The sequence below is a fragment of the Wyeomyia smithii genome, chromosome 3, assembly GCF_029784165.1.
Source record: "Wyeomyia smithii strain HCP4-BCI-WySm-NY-G18 chromosome 3, ASM2978416v1, whole genome shotgun sequence".
Classification (NCBI taxonomy): domain Eukaryota; kingdom Metazoa; phylum Arthropoda; class Insecta; order Diptera; family Culicidae; genus Wyeomyia; species Wyeomyia smithii.
Genome location: NC_073696.1, coordinates 86735826 through 86756967, shown reverse-complemented (window position 1 = coordinate 86756967; position 21142 = coordinate 86735826). Strand labels below are relative to the sequence as shown.

General features: G+C 38.2%; 1 protein-coding gene across 10 annotated transcripts in view; it reads right to left on the bottom strand.

Moving 5' to 3' along the window:
- LOC129727122 (dual specificity calcium/calmodulin-dependent 3',5'-cyclic nucleotide phosphodiesterase 1A-like) overlaps positions 1–21142 on the bottom strand; it is a 601383-nt gene that overhangs the window by 54006 nt on the left and 526235 nt on the right. The gene's annotated exons all lie outside the window — the stretch shown is intronic.

The following is a 21142-nucleotide window of genomic DNA, read 5'->3' as shown; positions in this document are numbered from 1 at the left end:
TAGACGTATATGTTCGCATCGTACAATCGTAAAATTCTGGTTGTAGTGTTATTCGCTCCTGCATAAAATTTTTCAAATTTTGTTAGAAGGTTATCAAACGTGGCAAAGAGTTATATCGAAAGAATATTATCGTTGTAATGAAAATAGTACTGTTTCGTCTCTTTTTCAGTGGAGCAAGATCGCGCCAAATCGCCTATGGTCGAATATCGACCATTTTTGATTTGAATGAAACTTTGCACACGTATTTGGCTTAGCGAACTGAGCATTTTTCACAGATGGAGAGATTTTTTACACCCATGAGTTACATTCTAAAAGGGCGTATGCCTTTTGGCATAGGTTTTATTCGAAGCATTGTAGCCCAGAAACCGTTGGTTGTATAGAAAAACTGTCTGAGAATGAGTTGTAGGGAATTGAAAATGCACCATAAAAAAAAATATACACTGTACAAAAAAAAAAAAATTTTTTTGACCAAAAAAAATTAAAAATAATTTAATTTCAATTTAAAAAAATGAGTTGGATTTTTTTTTTCATTTAATTTTAAAGAAGCTTGACGTTGATACGCAACTTTTGAAAAAAAGTCCAGGATGGAGAAATGAAAAATATTTTTTTTATGGTAGATTAATTTTTTTTTTAAATTCTAATTCAAACATTTTTCAAAATATTTGTATTCTGATGATTTTTAAAGATGCAGAAAGTCATTTTAAATCAAAAAGCTCTTGGTAGTAAACATTCTAAAGGCATCGGCTTTCGAGTTATTTTGAATTTAAGTTCAAAAAATTATTAATATTTCGGAAAATACACGTTTTTCTTAATTTGTCCATGGTTCTCCAGCAAAAAACATACGTTCATTGGAATGCTTGATCAAAAATATACAATTCATTCTCTGACAACAAAACGATTGGATAAATAACTCAAGCGCTAAACCTTAGCCTACCTACACGTTCCCCCTTGCCGAATGTTTTATAAAAAAATATGTTTGTCGTGCAACACTACCTACTTGTTTACTAATAATAACTGTTTGTAAAGTACGCAACCAATAACTACTGGGTTACCTATAATATCTGTTTTCGTTTATAAATACGATTGCACTACTCCAGATGTGTTAGTAACAGTTTGCATTTTGTGAAGATGAATAAAGTGAAAATGGAATACACCAAGCCCAAATGCTGTAAACCCTTTCCTGATCATCGGTGCTTATCAAGCTTACGCAAATTAAACGAAAACGTTATCGCAAAATTAAAAATATTGAACAGTCAAGCTCATTTTAATACGTCTTTATCAATTTGTGATTCGTGTAGTTATTGGAATGATAGTCAATCCACCATTCATCCCTTCGTTGTTTACTATTCAGAATCTGGAACACTCACTGAATCAGAATCTCATGATACTGTTGCGGTTCAGGTGTTCATCGTCAAATTAATGAGTTTTTTGAAAACAAGAATAGAGTTGATTAATGTCTGATGGAGCTGTCTCACAATATAAAAATAGAAAAAACTTTACAACAAAATAAAACGTCGATGCAGAGTGGCATTTTTTTACGACTTCTCATGGTAAAGGCCCATGCGATGCAATTGGTGGCATATTATAACGAATGGCAGGAAATGCAAGTTTAGCTAAAGAACATGAACATCCCATTACAAGCGCAAAAGAATTGTATGATTGGTCTAATCAGAAAAGTAATAAAAATTCATCAAAAATGTCATTTAGTTGGGTATCATATGAAGAATATGAACAAGGAGTAACAGAATGGAGCAATATTTTCAAAAAATCTATAATAATAGCTGCCACACAAAAGTATCACTCTTTTGTTCCGATTTCAGAAAATAAGATACAAACGAAGATGTTTCCAAAAGATGACCAACCATTTACTCATGATGTATATAAAATATAAAGTGAAACTAGTTCTGTAAAGTATCTATGTCATAAAAAATATGTTCTCAAGATAATAAAACTCAAAAAAAAATATTTGATTCTTATATATATTTATATCACTTAGAACACTTAACTCTTTTCTTGAGAACCGTTCGCCCAATCGTTTTGTTGTCAAAGAATGAACTGTATATTTTTGATCAAGCATTCCAATGAACGTATGGTTTTTGCTGGAGAACCATGGACAAATTAAGAAAAACGTGTATTTTCCTAAATAATTATAATTTTTCGAGCTTAAATTAAAAATAACTCGAAAACCAATGCCTTTAGAATGTTTGCTACCAAGAGCTTTTTGATTTAAAATGACTTTCTGCATCTTTAAAAATCATCAGAATACAAATATTTTGAAAAATGTTTGTATTAGAATTTAAAAAAAATTAATCTACCATAAAAAAAATATTTTTCATTTCTCCATCCTGGACTTATTTTTAAAGTTGCGTATTAACGTCAAGCTTCTTAAAAAAAAATAAAAAAAAATCAAGTCTTTTTTTTGTATTGAAATTTAATGTTTATTTTTAATTTTTTTTGGTAAAAAAAAATTTTTTTTGTACAGTGTATATTTTTTTTATGGTGCATTTTTAATTTCCTACAACTCATTATCAGACAGTTTTTCTATACAACCAACGGTTTCTGGGCTACAATGCGTCGAATAAAACCTATGCCAAAAGGCATACGCCCTTTTAGAATGTAACTCATGGGTGTAAAAAATCTCTCCACCTGTGAAAAATGCTCAGTTTGCTAAAGCAAATACGTGTGCAAAGTTTCATTAAAATCAAAAATGGTCGATTAAATTTTCGCGTATTTCCAGGCGATTTGAAATGATTCTGCTCAGTTATATTTTTCTTGATTCATTTTGACTTATAATTGAGCCAAATTTAACAGAGTAAATATACTAAGAAAGCCAATTGTCTTAGCGTTTTCAGATGCTACGGGGATTGATGCAATCTTTTGGCGCCAAAAGGATTTGTATTTGGGATATGATAGAATGGCGTTTGTGCACAACATACAGCCGTTTTTCCAATTAGTATGACGCTGAAATGATCACAGATTCAAAAATGTGACAATAAGAAAAAGATACCTCTCACATCTAAAAATTAAACAGCGTGAAAAGTACGTTTTTGAATCAAACATTTTGATGATTATTGATGAAAAAATAAGATTGTTGACTTTGTTATTGCTTTTGTTTTTCACTCAACCATTGGTTCGGAACCATTTGAAATGATTCTTTCTTTTTAAAGCCTACAGTAAACATTTGTTTTCGGTTAACACAAACTACTGAAGCACCTATTCGTAATTACTGCTATCTTTTATTTATACAATTCTAGTAATTATTCTCTTGCGTGCCAATTCACCATTGTTCATCGCATTGTTTCACCGGTATTCAACCCAACTAAAATTAATTCATTTACCATTACATGACATGATATAAAATTTATTCAAAACATAGAAACGGAAAACATTCGTTGTTTTGCTTTCGTCTCGATTAGACGCAAATTGTTTATCTCCGTGTGATTCGCAAAATAACAATACACGAGTTATCGTACGGGTGTTTTTTTTCGATCTTTTCTTGTGCTGTGCGATAGCAATAGTCTGCAATATATCGGCAGAAACATCTTCTGCACACTGGTAGGGGCAGGCTACCCCGCCAGTGATCTGATACGCAGCTGATATATCAGCAAGAACAATTCTCCCGCACCGCTGTTACCCCGCTAGCAGCACGACCACCATATGTTTGTTCTGCGGAGACACTCGATTGATCCTACTATTAGCCGTGAAGTCGTGACTTAGACGTTCGGTGAAGTATTCACTTTAGATTTTTTATCATTATTATTAATATATTACTATCAATATTATTATTATCAATATTATTATTATTGTTATTATTATTATTATAATTATTATTATTATTATAAATAATATTATTACTATTGTTATTAGTATTAGTATTACTGTCTTTTTTTATTTTGATCCATTGTAGTTTGAAAAATTGTTTTTAAAATTTAATATCAACTACTTGTTCCCCCCCCCCCCACATTCGAATATTTTTCGTTTGTGTGCGGTAGAGCGTAACGCTCCCGCAAAATGGACGACATGCAGGTGCAACTTTTCCTGGATGTGGAAACAAATGGGGAAGAAATTGAAATTTCCCCCAGCAGTTCTCCCTTACCTTCCCCTGTACCACCCCCGCTACCTAGCCCCGTACCAAGGGTACCGGAAATACGGGTAAAAGCTTACCCAGATGCCGCTAGCGGTCCCTACGTTGTTCACTTCCGGCCCATAAAAAAACCTTTGAATTTAATTCAAATAGGCAAAGACCTGGCAAAACAGTTTTCGGCCGTAACCGAGATTACGAAGGCGAGGCCGAACAAACTGCGAGTTGTCGTGAGTAGCTTGAAGCAAGCAATCGAAATTGCTAGCTACGAGCTCTTTACAAGGGAGTACCGCGTGTACATCCCTGCCAAGGACGTGGAGATCGACGGCGTGGTTACCGAAGGAAGCCTCACGGTCGATGACATTTTGCGTCACGGGGTTGGCTGCTTCAAGAACCCCCTGATTCAAGATGTAAAGATACTGGATGTCAAGCAATTGCATTCAGTATCCATCGGAGAAGGGAAGAAGAAATTCCTCCCTTCGGACTCCTTCCGTGTAACATTCGCCGGATCCGCAATGCCGAACTACATCTCTTTGCACAGGGTTCGTCTGCCTGTACGCCTGTTCGTACCGCGGGTCATGCATTGCCAAAGCTGCAAGCAGTTAGGTCATACAGCCACCTACTGCTGCAACAAGGCACGCAGCAGCAAGTGCGGAGGCAATCAAGCTGAGACCGCTTGCAGTGAGGATACTGAAAAGTGTCTTTACTGCGAGGGAACTCGGCATGACCTTTCGGCATGTCCCGCGTACAAACAGCGCGAGGAAGAAATTAGGCGTTCCCTTAGGGAACGATCAAAGCGCTCTTTTGCAGAAATGCTTAAGAGGGCTGAGCCACCCTCGACAGGAAACATCTTTTCCTTTTTGCCAACCGATGAGGTTACATCTGACGATCCCGTCGAAGCGTGTTCTTATGCCTTGCCAGAGGGATCTAGGAAGAGGAGAATGCTCAACTCTCCTAATCTTTCTCGCAAAGGTCGTAAGATAACCCCTAGCGGAATGACCAATAAGACAACACAAAAAGGAAGCGGTGAAGAAAAACCGAAGCAAGTACCACCAGGTTTTAATTTCAAATCAAACCAGGAGTACCCACCGCTTCCTGGGGCACCAAAAACCCCTCGTGCACCCATTTCTCGATCAGAAGACATAAAAGAAACAGGGTTCATAAAATTCTCTGATATTGTGGACTGGATATTTAAAACTTTCAACATGCCAGATCCCCTTCAAAACATTCTTCTTGCCCTTCTCCCTACAGTGAAAACCTTTTTGAAGCAACTCACAGCAACTTGGCCCCTCATTTCAGCTATCGTATCTTTCGATGACTAATACGTCGAAAGAGGTTAGGAATTTTGTCACTGTGTTACAGTGGAACTGCAGAAGTATCATCCCCAAATTCGATTTATTTTCACATTTGATAAACACATACAATTGTGATGCGTTCGCGCTCTGTGAAACTTTTCTCAATTCAAATGACCAACTTAATTTCCACGATTTCAACATCATTCGTCGAGATCGAGACTCACACGGTGGAGGGGTACTTTTAGGGATCAAAAAGTGCTATTTTTTATTCAGAATCGACCTCCCCTCGATCTCGAACATTGAAGTTGTTGCCATTCAAACGAATATGAATGGAAAAGACCTTTGCCTTGTTTCGTTATATATTCCCCCTTCCGCGCGGATTGAACAGAAGCAACTCCTTGATATAGCAGAATTGCTTCCCGCACCTTTTTTGATTTTGTGAGATTTTAACTCTCACTGTTCGCTATGGGGGTCGCTGAACGACGACAACCGATCTTCTTTAATCTGTAACTTGATCGACGACTTCAATATGACAGTTTTGAATACTGGGGAAGCGACACGTGTACCTAATCCTCCAGCACGTGAAAGCGTGCTTGACCTATCCCTCTGCTCGACATCACTAGCGTTAGATTGCCAGTGGAAAGTAATCAACGATCCCCACGGTAGTGATCATCTTCCAATCGTTATATCAATTGCTAATGGTTCAACTCCCCCGAACCCAATCAATATTTCCTACGACCTTACACGTAATATTGATTGGAAACGTTATGAGTCTATTATAGCGGAATCTACCGAGACTCACGAGGAACTTCCTCCGGAAGAAGAATACGCGTTCTTAGCTGACTTGATAATCGACGCCGCGACTCAAGCTCAGACGAAACCGATACCCGGGGTAACGATTAGACAGCGCCCTCCCAACAAATGGTGGGACAAAGAGTGCTCTGAGCTGTACGCGCGAAGGTCCGCGGCGTATAAGGACTACCGCGAGTACGGCACTGTCAACCTACTTCGAAAGTACGAGGCACTGGGCAGGCAGATGAAGAGCTTAGTAAAGGCGAAAAAAAATGCGGATACTGGCGGCGGTTCGTAAACGCGTTGTCGAGGGAAACAGCGATGAGCACTCTTTGGGATACCGCCAGGCGCATGCGGAACCGTGACGTTTCGAATGAAAGTGAGGAGTATTCAGATCGCTGGATACTCGATTTTGCCAAAAAGGTCTGTCCGGACTCTGTACCGGAACAGAAAACCTTTCGCGACGCGTTTTTAGTAACTACGGAAAAGCCCCCATTTTCGATGTTGGAATTTTCAATGGCTCTCCTGTCGTGCAACAATAAGGCTCCAGGGTTAGATAGAATAAAATTCAACCTGTTGAAGAATCTACCCGACTCTGCAAAAAGACGCTTGTTGAATTTGTTCAACAAGTTTCTTGAGCTAAATATTGTTCCGCATGACTGGAGGGAGGTAAAAGTCATTGCTATTCGGAAACCCGGGAAACCTGCCTCTGATCACAATTCATATAGGCCGATTGCGATGCTCTCTTGCCTCCGGAAATTAATGGAGAAAATGATCCTCTTACGGTTAGACAAATGGGTCGAAACAAACGGTTTACTTTCAGATACTCAATTTGGCTTTCGCCGGGGCAAAGGGACGAACGATTGCCTAGCGTTGCTTTCTACTGAAATTCAACTCGCATTTGCTCGAAAAGAGCAAATGGCTTCTGCGTTCTTGGATATTAAGGGTGCTTTTGACTCTGTCTCTGTAGAAGTTTAAGCGCGAAACTTCATTCGCAGGGGCTTTCACCAAATTTGAATAACTTTTTGCTCAATTTGTTGTCAGAAAAGCATATGTATTTCTCACATGGCGATTCGACAACTTCCCGAATTAGTTACATGGGCCTTCCCCAGGGCTCATGTTTAAGCCCTCTCTTATATAATTTTTACGTCAATGACACCGATGAATGTCTTGCAAATTCATGCACGCTACGGCAACTTGCAGACGATAGCGTTGTATCCATTACTGGTAGCGAGGCTAGCGATCTGCAAGGACCATTGCAAGATACCTTAGACAATTTGTCTGAATGGGCTCTTAAGCTGGGTATCGAATTCTCTCCGGAGAAAACTGAGCTGGTCTTTTTTTCTAGGAAGCATAACCCAGCTCAGCTGCAGCTCCTACTAACGGGTAAAACAATCACTCAGGTTTTAGTCGCTAAATATCTCGGGGTCTGGTTCGACTCTAAATGCACCTGGGCTTGTCATATTAGGTATCTGACACGAAAATGCCAACAGAGGATTAATTTTCTTCGAACGATTACCGGAACCTGGTGGGGAGCCCACCCAGGAGACCTTCTAAGGCTTTATCAAACAACGATATTGTCTGTAATTGAGTACGGGTGTTTCTGCTTCCGCTCCGCAGCAAACACACATTTGATCAAACTGGAACGAATACAATATCGTTATTTGCGTATTGCCTTAGGTTGCATGCAGTCGACCCATACGATGAGTCTTGAAGTGCTAGCGGGTATTCTTCCGTTGAAACATCGTTTTTGGAATCTCTCTTACCGGTTGCTAATTCGATTTACAGTTATGAACCCATCAGTAATTGAAAATTTCGAGAGGTTGGTCGACCTTCAATCTCAATCCAGATTAATGACTTTATATTTTGACTATATGGCTCAAGATATTAATCCTTCTTCATACGATTCCTCCAATGTCGCACTTTTAGATACTTCTAATAATGCTATATTCTTCGACACCACCATGAAACAAGACATTTCTGGTATCCCGGATCAATTGCGACCCCAAGAGATCCCTAAAATTTTTTCCAATAAGTTTAAACATGTTAGTTATGATAAAAGGTTTTACACTGACGGAACTAATCTAGATGAGTCCACTGGCTTCGGTGTTTTCCACGAAAATTTTACCGCCTCCTACAAACTCGATGCTCCTGCTTCCGTGTACGTCGCAGAACTTGCTGCCATTCAGTACTCTCTTGGGATCATCGAAACCCTGCCCATAGACCACTACTTCATCTTCACAGACAGTCTCAGTGCCATTGAGGCTCTGTGATCGATGAAGACTGTGAAGCACACCCCGTATTTTCTGGGGAAAATACGGCGGTTTTTAAGTGCTTCAACAGATAAAAATTACCGGGTTACTTTAGCGTGGGTTCCTTCTCATTGTTCCATTCCGGGCAATGAAAAGGCTGACGCTTTAGCTAAGGTGGGTGCTATTGATGGCGATAATTATGTAAGACCAATTGCTTATGATGAATTTTATAGCATTTTGCGTCAGAGAACACTCAACAGTTGGCAATCATCATGGAACTCAGATGAACTGGAACGGTGGCTACATTCCATTTTTCCTAAGGTATCGACGAAAGCATGGTTCAAGGGGTTGGATGTAGGTCGGGACTTCATTCGCGTGATGTCCAGACTTATGTCCAATCACTATACGTTAAACACGCATCTCTCTCGTATAGGACTTGTAGACAGTAATCACTGCGTTTGTGGCGATGGCTACCATGACATCGAGCATGTTGTTTGGTCGTGTACCGAATACTGTGGTGTTAGGTCTGACCTTATACCCGTTAGAGACATTCTGGGAAGCGGTGATCTCCAGTACATGACACAGCTATACGGGTTTATAAAAAATGCTGGCATTAAAATTTGATTTCTTTTATCTATATGTAGAATACAATTTCTGTCACAAACTGAAAGAGAATGATACACCCGGCTGGAGACACTAAAACGAAGACTCGGCATCTCTATGTTTACGCAGACACTTCAGACCAAAACTGCTCAAACAGAACAGCCACGTACAAATGAATACATTCTGTAATATAAAATAGTTAAAAACAAAATTGTAACACCCCTCCTCTCACCTTGAATCCCCACTAGCTCGTAGTCGGTCGCGAGAATAAAAAAAAGGCCTCCCTCTTTTCCCTGCTAATTTAGAATTAAAAAAAATGTACTTGGCTCAGTTAAACATAAATTGTATCGTGCCGTGTCAAATAAACTATTTAAAAAAAAAAAAATTGAAACGGAAAAGTCACATTGGACGGATGGATTCACTTTTCAATTATCATTTCAACGGACGTCTACCCATAGGATGTGTCATCGCACAGTACACGACAAAATAATTATTCTGGAAAATTATGCACTTTACCATTCATCCTCCCTGCATGTATGCTAGCTGTTGTTACATTTTGACTGACTGATGTCCTGCTGGTTAAACAGTGTCGGAAATGTAGCCAGAATGTTATAATTACTGAATCCATTTCTGCAGATAAAGTTGACTGCTGCCGCAGATAAAGAGTAATGTTTGCTGGATGTGCAGAGTGTCAGGATCGGTTCAGTCACAGCCGCCCAAACAAGCAAGTCTAAATACATGTAAATTTGCACACTGATAGTTGTATGCAATCTACGACCGTGGCCGTACATACTTTTTTTAACTGCACATAATTAATTATTTTATAGGTACATTATAATCGGAAGAAAATTATCCGAATGCTCTTAAAGTTGTAGAACAATTTGAGGGAGGAAACTCGTCATTGGAGTTCACTGCACCCTCACCGATTCCAGTGAAACTTTGTGAATCTGATGATATCGGTGTTCAATGTAACTTTGTTTACTTAAAAGAAAAAAAATCTACAAAGCTAACTTTCTTAGGTGAATCGGCAACTCGCTCTAATATTTCATATAACCGCAAGACAATTCGTCAAAGAAGTAATACTGAAAAGAAAGAAAGAAGTAAAAGCTCGAAAATTTTTCCAGGCAACCAAAAGTCGATTCAATACCAACATATTTCATGTTAAAGTAAAGATCTACGGCATCATGGATCCCTCTGAAGACAACACATCGTTTCATTTTACTCTTGGCCTGTACGTATATGAATAACCAGGCGTTAGATGCTTGATTTTCCATCATACAATATGCAGAGCCATAGCTCTACTTGTTCTTGCGAGCAGAACCTGTTCGCTGTTCAGTTGGGTGTGTATTTTACAGTATCGAACAAAAATTTAACAGACTACATTTTTCTGGAAAAGTTTTTTTTTTTCGGTAAAACTTTTCGTCACCATGTGGAACTAACTGATTCTGTACCCACGTGCGGTGTTCCCTTAAAATTCACGAGACGAGTCAAGTAAAGTCCTTCAACGGGTACTGTAGTAACTTTACTTAAACGCTTTAAACTAAGAATCACGTGCGGCAATCATCTCATCCTGACTTACAACAACATGATTTTCATTGCTGCCTGAATCTTCGCAAATCGTGGATGGGGATTCGGGAGCCTCTTGCGTCCTCCCCCGCATAAGTGTTTCGACAATGGAAGCTATACCAGTAATAGCGTCTGTTGTAGTTCGGTTGATTGCTACCTAATGCTTCATGAGCGCAGATAGGAGAAGACGGTAGGACTTGATTCAGCTTTTCCGAGCAAGCACTCCGGTAATCGGTAGTTTGCTTAAGATCCTATTATCATGTTGAGCAGCTTTTATTACCCGTACTTTTCATCAATTGTGAGTAGGTGAATAATGGATGATTCTATGGGAAAGTTATTGATGCGAAAGATGCCGAACATACACACAATGGGGATCTATTTCGCAGTTCGGGTTTGTAGTAGCTCGTGTTTGCGTGATTTGAGGATATGATACCTACGCTGGTATACAGCTTTTGACGGGTGCTATGTTATAGGATAAAAAGTTTATCGACATTGCTGACGTGCAGCTGAAAGTTGCTACGGTTAGCATTCATACACTAGACAATATTTCTACGATAAACTGTATGGACTATCTTATCATATTTTCTTTAATCAACTTTGAAAAATATTGAAATGATATGAAATTCCATCTATGATCTGACACATATTCCCGTTCTGTGGGTAGCAAAATTAAAACTTTCATCACAGTCGTGATGAGTGTCTGCTACGCACATCAGCAGTAAAACTCTCGAGCTAGCTTGATTGTAGCTCTGCACGTTTGGGACACATCTGAGTCCTTTTCTTTATTCTCAGTAGGGCCATCGGTTGGAAAGTCGACTCTCTATCTTCATTTCGTTCGCTTTATTCAGCTTCCTTTGCCCTCGGGAAAAGGGCCCTAGCCCCTGACCGGTTAGCTTTGAAATAAAATTAGTTGAATTTCGTTTTGCAGTTACAGTAAACAAGGGATTTCACGCAATCCTGTGTATGGAGTTGGCAACTTTGTCAGTTTGGTGACATCGGTAATTCGACTTGACACCTCGACGAATTTTTGAAATGGGGTACAGTTTTGTTTTGACTTTTAAACCGCTGATTGTATAATTTTTAACCTCATATTTTTGAAGTAAATTTCGCGGAAACAAGGACAAAGTTGTTAAAAGTGCTTTCTTTGTAAAGATGCACATTTCATCCTGTAGGAACGACATTGAGGGTATAGATTAAATATAAATAAATCAGAATTAAAAAAAAAAAAAAAACAATAATGGAATTTTGTAGATACATATTACATATTTTGAATGAACAATTTATGAACAAAAATAGTAAAGAAATCTTTTCAAAAGAATTGGTACGAAATTCCTCAATTTCTGCTTGATCTTAGTGGCACTTATGAAATATGAAGCTTGAGAATTAAACTAAAAGGTAAGGTGCTTCAATAGCCCAACCGTTTGTGTGGCTTAGTAAAAGAACGATATAACATTTGTAGGTTTCTCGTGTGTTGTCATACTCTTACGTCCAGGCTCACACTCAATGTCTAGGCAAAACTACATACCTACAAATATTTTAGGCCTTACGCGTTTTACTATTGGGTAATTTTGAAATTATTGGTCAGAAAAGGCTGAACAGAACAGTTTCCTCAACCGCAGTATGTAATGCAGATTCTAGTCTTCTCATAAACTGCTGTCAAATTTCATAGCAATCGAACTTATAGTTTCGAGGTTACGAAGGAAAGTATGGCTGTTACTGCAAAGTTAGGGAGTCCGCTTTGACAAGCGAGTGGTCGTGTGTTCGAATTTTAGTAGAATCAGGCCATTCGATGTCGATTGACTTAAGCATGGATTTGTCCTTGATTTATTTCTTCTTATCTTCTCTCTCATGCCAGTATTTGTGTATATATAGTGAAAGATAACAGAAAAGATATTTTGGTTATCATTATTATTATGATAAGAAATAGTTAGAGTATTGTAAAAATCATTTGCCTAAGGTGACATCCATATGTTACGTAATTACGCATATGTAACAAAAAGTTACCCCAACATCAACCCCCTCATAACAATTACATCACGCAATAGAAGAACTTGCTTAAAAATTGAGCATTTTTTGAGCGTCTTTCCGGAGAGATTTTTTTTGGCTACGTAACACTAATTTTATATCCCTCTTCCCTAGTAACAAATCGTAACGCTTAAGGATACCCCTTTCTTAGATGAAGAAAAAATAGGATACCCGTTCCCCTTCATAGGCAATACGTAGTTTATGTTGCAATTGTAAGTGTAATTGCATTACAATCACTTGAAAATCACAAATCCTATTATAACTAAGTCTGAGACAGGGTTGATAATTGAATTAAAAAAAAAAGTTGATTTTTTTAAATTTTGATTAAAAATAGGTACTCCATCAGTCCGGAGTAGTTAAAGCAGTGATTTTGATTTCAATTGTTACTCTCCATCAGTGAGTAATCGAAATACGTAAAATTAATTTTTACCATACTTTCCTATTGCTAACTTTAGTTTTTTTATTGGCAGGTCCATTTCTATCCTCGTCAATATTTGTTTTTCTTTGTTCCAAATCATTAATAAGCATTACCGAAACAACCTTCAGTGCAACAAAACTAGCGTTATTTAAAGGTAAACAATAGTACACTTTTTTAAGAAAATTGTGATCAAATATCACAAGTGTCTAGAGAATATCACTATTGAAGTAAGTGTTAGACTTATCATTTATATTCGTGCTAATGTGAGAGTGCTACCCTTCCGTTTCTAGCTTACTGTTCTACTAAACCTAGCCACTTTCTATCCTGTCTATATCGCTCAGTTACAAACTCCTAAAAAGAACTTTCATACGTTACTCAGACCAGTTTTATCATAAGCTGGACTTATTTTTGTTAGGAGAAGAGTCAACAGGGAACTGCAGAATTCAGCTTGCAGGAAGGATATGTGGTGGGGAGCCTGAGAATAAACCCATGTTAAAGTCCTTTGACAATCAAATTGCCTGATTCCACTAAGACTCGAACCCACGACCGCCTGCTTTTCAAAGCGGACTCTGTAACTTTGCGGCAAGGGAGATCCCCAACGGGGAAAAGTTTCTTTTCTCATTTCATTAAATGAAAGCGGCGGCTGAAGCGCACCTCGAGTTAAAAAAAATCTACGGCAATGATGCTCTAAGTGAAACAACGCGCCGTAACTGGTTACGTCGCTTTAAAGATAATAATTTAGATAAAAAACTTTCGTAAACACTGAAATGGAGGAATTGTTCGATGAAAATCCATGCCAAATGCAGGAACGGCTTGTTTCGGTATTAGAAGTTACCCGCTAAGCTATTTCAAAGAGATTGTATGCTTTGAGAATGACTCTTTTTCAAGGGTTCCTTATCAGAGCTCTACATTTTCGAAATATAACAATGAAACTGATTACTTCGCGCAGTCATTTCGATTCGAACAGTTTCATTTTCGTTTGATCCCTTCCGGCTGCTGTCATCGAATCACATTCATGTTATCGCTGTCAAACCGATTTAATTTCGGGTTTCTTTCCCGTCTGGTGTTCATCATGTCATTTCAAATGAAACTGATGACTGTCTTAATTGACGCCAACACGGACGCATACTATGACTATTGCATAAAGACTGGAACGCGCAAAAATTGGTCGACGAAAAAATCGTTTCTTTCAGTCAAAATTCATGATACAAAAAACTTCCTATTTTTATTTTGGTAGTTCAACTCACATATTTAAAGAAAAAAATGTTCGTTTATTATTTTGGTTTGCCAAATCCAAACTGCCGTGCCTTCCGCTTAACCCCTTAGATTAAATTTTGTACAGTGGTCTTATCGACCTTATTTGTCGCCAAACGTCAGCTAGATTTATTTTGCTGCTCGTTTTCGATGGATTTAATATTTTTTTTTGATATTTCGTGTAACCAATTCTCAATACTGTTCGAAACGGCGGAAATCTGGGCTGTTAGGAGGGTTGTGATCGTAGGGAACCAAAACCACGTTGTTCGATTCGTACTACTCGATCGCCTTTTTCCCAAAATGGCAGCTTGCCAAGTCCGACCAGAACAGCACAGGCGTGTTATGTTGCTCTAGGAATGGTAGCAGCCGATTTTCCAGGCTTTCCTGGACGTAGATCTCTTAATTGACGGTTTCGTAGTGATGGAAATGCCGCTTTTTAGACCACACGTGCATATGGCCTGCCAGACGAGGTATTTTTTCGGGAATTTGGATAATTTGATGGTTTTGAAAATTTAGGCCACCTTCCCTTTTCCTGATGCGTTATAAAATTCCTGTCCCGGAAGCTGCTCGAAATCAACCTTCACATAGGTTTCGTCACCCACGGTCGAACTTTGTTAGCAGATTACAGTTTTCCGGACCACCGCTTTGCCGAGGTGTTTTCATCTAATCTGGGTTCGCCACCTTCACCGCCTTAAACGTCGACAACCCGGCTCGTTTCTTGGCCCGCTGCTCATTAATATGGGAGACAATGACCTTGCCAGTGACGTATCTGATGGAGAGGTTAGGATTCCGTCTATAATTCGCTTCCACCTTCTTCATCGTCGCTGCCACGTCCGAATTACGATTGCCGCCGCTTCTAGGCTTCCTGACGGTCGACAGAGGCTCCCTGAACACTTTTGAAATATATGTTATGATCGATTTGGTCACATCCAGCAATTTTGCCAATTTGGCGTGCGAGAATGCGGATTCTCTTGCTGCGCGAGCAAAATTTTGACACGCTGTTCCTCTTGCTTAGACGCCATTTTGAAAACTGGAGAGCAACCGGTGAAAACTCATTTTGGCATCCATTGTATATACAATCAACTTCCAAATGCAACATTTCATAGTTTTTTCAATGCATTTTCAACAGAAATACACCCATTTGAAGTCGACCAATTTTTGCGCGTTCCAGTCTTTACTATTCTTTCCTTCAGCGTGTTATTTAAAATTAGTACCACATAATGTCATTTGATAATATTTTTTCATACCCCAGGACGCAGTTGTAACGGCAGTGGCATCCAGTAAATACGTCACGCAAGTTCCGATCAATCTTTCGGAGATTTTTTTGCTGATGATCACTGGCGCTCCGCAGTCACTTAGGGTTGTGAACTGGTGTTGGCGTCCTCCGTTTCATATCGTCACGATTTTCTTTTCTTCCTCTTCTCTTTATACGCGTGAAGCACTGTATGAAATTGACAAGTGAGAGTGACGCTGGTTATTTCAATTGAAAATCATTTCATTCTTTTTCGAGCCTTTTAGCTGTCAAAGTCAAAATAAGAGTGTTCGAGTAGTTGACCCACAAAGTGCTCGAAAATAGAACAAATGTTTTTTAAATTAAAAGCGACGGGTCACAGCGTCACATTAACCTGATTTGTTGATTGAAAATAACTTTGTTAGTCTAGATGGTCATGGGACTGTGTTCTGTGTTATTGTTTATAAGCTGTTGAAATCGATAAAACCATCGTTGGGAAACAGTATCGACTTCAATTGATGCGAATATGTCGAGCACTGTGCGAAAAATGGCCTCAATATGAGCAAGGGCTCGAAAAAGTGATTCTACTGCATGACAACGTTCGGCCTCACACTGCAAAAATCGTTAAAACGGGGGCACCCTACTTCGGAGTTGGTCACGCATAGTGCTCAAAATTGCAGGGACCATAAAAAACGGCTTTATTTGATGCATTTTATTTTCAAAAATTCATAACTTTTGAACCAGTCGATCAGTTTTCGGTCTTTAAGGATCAAACTAATGGTATTTTTTCTGGTTATAAGAAAAAATACCAACAAATAAACCTGAGTGCTTTTACATACATAATATATAAAATTGTTGGAATTTTTGTCGTGTTTTTAAATTAAATTTACTCAAATTTAAAACAGAACATATTTCTAAAAATTTCTCTATATATTGAGTCAAATGTGCCCTTCAAATTGAGACCGAGAGATATTTTTATGTATGCTCCAAAAAGAATGACAAACAAATGAAAAACGAATATTTTCCGATGAAAAACATTAATAACTTTGAGTAGACTAGAGATATTCACGATGTCAACATTGCAAATTGTTTCTCTTAGAAAGCCCTAGAAGTTGTCCAAAGACAAATTTAAGGTGAAACGTGTAATAAAACAGTTAGAGTTCAAAACATGTTTTTTCAATATAAATCGATTGTTTTCGAAGATAAGAAAAAACAATTTTTTACAAAGTTACTTAAAATCAACGGAGCTATAATATGGTAGAACAACTTTTTCTTCTATCTACAAAGATAGAAAAAGTTAGATACTTGATTTCATCGAACATTTGGGTAACCCTAATTTTCGGTAATTTTTCAATAACCGCTTTTCATATGTAACAACTTTCTGGAGGAAAGTTTTTCTCCGAAATATTGCTATAGAGCTTTAGGCCCAAATTACCCCCTAAATTTGGTTCCTGGACCATTGTGCATTGGCTTTGAAAAGACTGACAAAATTCATGGTAAGAATCCTTTCTTTTGTAATAATCGAGAACATTATTTAAATTACATTTTTAGTGAAGGGCGACAGAATAGATTACCCAAAACAACACATACTTTAGCCACGTAAAGGCGACAGTAAAGGGCGGATCTACATTGTTTCCAAAATACAGGCGCATTTAAACAGACGAAACTGAAGGAAAAACGAAAACAAGGTGAAGTAGAGGGTGGCGAATCAAAAGGGTTAAAAAAGGAGATTTCAGGTATAAATACACAAATTTAATGTAGTATTGTTGAGAAACTATAGATAGGTTCATTCTATGTCGATTTCAAGTATTAATGTTAATGTTATTCACTTTCATTTAAAATACGATTTGAAATTGTACTTGCAAATTTTCAAACTGATATTCTTCAATGTTTATCTTCTGCTAATCGCATATAATCCGGAAGTAGTAGCCTTGAAAAAGGCCGATGAATGTAAAATTTCATTCAATTGTCACATAATTGCGCCATGGTCAAATCGCGTACGATATTCGCACTGACATAATAAAACAGGTCACGGTATTGTTTTATGTTCTCTCATTTCCCTAACTGAGTAAAATTTTATTTCGTATGTTGGAATACTAATGTACGAAAAATAAATTTCATTTCATTTTGTTTTAGAGCAAAATATCTTCTGAATAGCTTTGCCTTCATTTCAAATTCCCACAGTTTGTCCCAGTTTCGCAATACGAACGTACGCAAAATGATTGCTTGTGGGCATCCAGCCGAGCCGGACTGATAAAGCTCTCATGAACGCAACAATACAACATGTAGCGTGTCGAGATTCTGCTGTGATGTCAAACTAAAACCGTCTTTTTTCAGACGCAATAGCGTAAATGCTGTTGCGGGACTGAGGGTGCTGCATTTTTGATATCTGCTGCCTTCCGGCACGAGAACAACTTAAAATTACAATCCGTCCCTCTCAGGGTCACAAAAACGTTCTTGAAGCAATACTGAATTGTTTCTTACGTTGAAAATTATGGAAAGTGAAGTTTTACATTTGTTCCAAGTAATTGAAAATCTTAACTACTTCAACTACATAATTTTAGGGCGCCAAAACGTGCCATTCTATTTCACAATAGTAACAACACCGGAATGTTTGTTCACTTCATCTTCAAATTGGATTGCCATTCGCCGATATTTCCAATTCTCTCGTTTTCTGTAGCAGAATTGCCAGCCATTTCCTGTAATTCTGCAGCTCTATAACACTACATAACAGCCACCAGATAGACGGGTGTTTAAACACCAAGACGTCCAGCCAGAAATTGAAACACGGGTTTTTAGAACGAATTATACATACAGCACAAAGAGTGCATTTCCGGTTAACTAGGTATATTCTGTCGACCGTGTTAGGGAAAGCAAGCATTGAGCGACCAATCAGAAGTCGAAACCTGCGTTTCGACAAGGCTTGACAATTTTAAATAGTACATTAGGTCGAATGATCAAATTATAATTTTCTGCGTTTGGGTGGGTGCATAGATGATTTTCCAATCGATTGCTGCAAGAATAGATGTAATCGAATGGAAACTGTCTGAGCTTTAAACGTTTGAAAGTGGACAATTTTTGTGACGCTCTCGATGTTTTCGGTTTTTGAAATTGGACCTTCGTATATGTTGTCGCAAAACGTCGTATTCTACGTCAAAAGTGGAACAATGACCGCTTCGAGGCACGTGTTTCCGAAGTTCGATTGAGCTGAAATTTTGCATGGGTACTCTTTAGAGAAGACGAAACTTTAGAGTCCTACTTCTAAGCGAAATTCGTAGGTCTAAGTTCTCATATATTTCACTAGCCTCTAGCTCAAAAAATTTCTAAAGTCGAATTTTTCGAATTTTTTTTCAAGATGTGCTATTATAACACCAGATTTAAGTTTTATGCATTTCTTAGGGGCCATCCACATACCACGTGGACAATGTGTTTATGTTGGTATGCGTTATCCTACAAAATTCATTATTTTTTACTTTTTTTTAACATTTACACACAAAACTATTTATTCTGATGAAAATAACCATGGCTTGAGTAAAATAACAGTGCGTTGCTGAAGAATGTTTACTTTTTTTTGTTCTTTTCTGCCAGGCTCTTCACGTTTAAGGCCAAACGGTATTGAATCCACAAATGGCCGACTTTGAGCCACCACTTCGGAATTTCAGAAGCGCAAGACTCGGTAACAATTAATGCGTCACCTGTGAAGACGCTATTTTATGTTTGCTGCGGTGAAGCAAACGTAAAATTGTGTTTTCACTGGAAACACATTATCTATTTCAGAGTCGTGTGCTTCTGAAAACTTGAAGTGATGGCTCGAAGTCGGCCGTTTGTGGATTCAATACCGTTTTACCTCAAGTACGAAAACCCACAAAAACAACATTTAAAGATACTGTACAGTTGTCTACTAGTGTAAATTACGTGTGAACTTCATATACGGATGATACTTTCTGCACAACGTTTGAACACTTTCACACAACTACCTGCAGTTATATTGGTACCGAATCATGAAATTAACCAAATCAATCGCCACCGCCCGACAGTGATCATGGCAGTAGGTCTGCATTTTTGAAGCACGTTTCTGACTGCACTTCCGATTTTTTTTATCCTTTTTTGTGCTAGTTTTAAGCATAATCGAGCACACGCGGTAATATCACTGAGTCCGTTATTGTGAAATTGGATAATCGAATTTGGGTTTGTTTCGTACTGAAAATACTTCTATAACAGTCAAAGTGGGATTAGCGACTGTCCAACCGGGATAGCAACCCGTTATAGGATCCGGCAGTTCCGCTGTGTGTCAAAGAAAAACCAACACAAGCGGTCAGCAATTACTGTTCTCTTTCTCAAGCGGACCATCCATTTTTTTCGTGTCTACAATTATTACCCTATCGTCGGCATCGTCTTACGCCGTTGATAGCTTCTGAGGGCTGAGGAATTATTACAGCACTCGACAACGTGTCTTCCCGGGCTACAAATATATCAAAACCGAGCTGAAAAGGATTCGACACGCAAATGGGAACGGATCGGTGTGTGTGTGTGGGAGCGGATGGAATGTTTGCATTGTCACAAGTGCCTGTCAGCCGGCCGCAGCGAACCGTTTTCGAAGACCGCAGAAGCATGATTGGTTATAGTTGTAAATTGATGGTTAAGTATAATTAGATTTTCTATTGGGCTCTGAATATTGATTTACTACGGCGGGGGATTTAATTAAAATTATTTATAGTAATTAGTACTATTTGCTACTCGCTGCCTCGGGATGTGCGGTAGATTGATGCATCAAATAGCGGTCAGTAGCGTGGCATTAGAGCCGAAGGTCAGGGCTAAGTGATGGGTAAATATATCGTATTTTATGCGTCAATTACTTTGGTGGATTACCACTGTGTTGAGTTTTGTTTCAATGAGTAATTCCATTGCCACAAGCAAACTGTCAGGATGGAAGTTTCATGACAGAACAGCGGATTAGCATAACTAATGCATTATCATTTATCTTTCTGATAGAAAGTGATTAAAATTAATTCTGGAAAATTTCGAAAATTTTTGGCATAACAAAACATTATTTCATAACTGTCAGAGTCACCATGTCACAAAACTTGTATTCTCCACACATATCTTTAGCAATATGATTGGTCGCTTCCAGTGTCAAAATGCTGAGCTATTTTTGAGTTTGTAAAAAGTATTTAAACTCCTAAGCAACTGTATATTTCAATATTACACAAAAAAAATTTGAAAGGTTTCCTAGTATGTTTTAGGCACACTTCCTGAGTAGAAATAATTCCTTCATAGGTGTATTTTCAACAGTCGACGCGACGCCCAGAGGTGAGTGTGTGCAGTTGTTTTGCCAACAATTCAAAATATGCGTAGGTATCTTCTTTATTAACAATATCCACAGTGGAATGAGTCTATTATCATTTTTGCGACTTGTTATAATTGATTCATAAATCATTTTACCTTCAACTCAGTTGGAGGCGCAGTACAAAGCAATACTATAATTGAATTCATCTATCAACAAACGTAGAAGCTATAGGAGTCAACTTTTCTTTGAGCACCTGAACTCTACTGCTCTGCTCTGTTTGGCAGAAGAATGCTTTCTTGTGCCTATCAATTTGTATTCGCCTTACTTCAGGTTACATT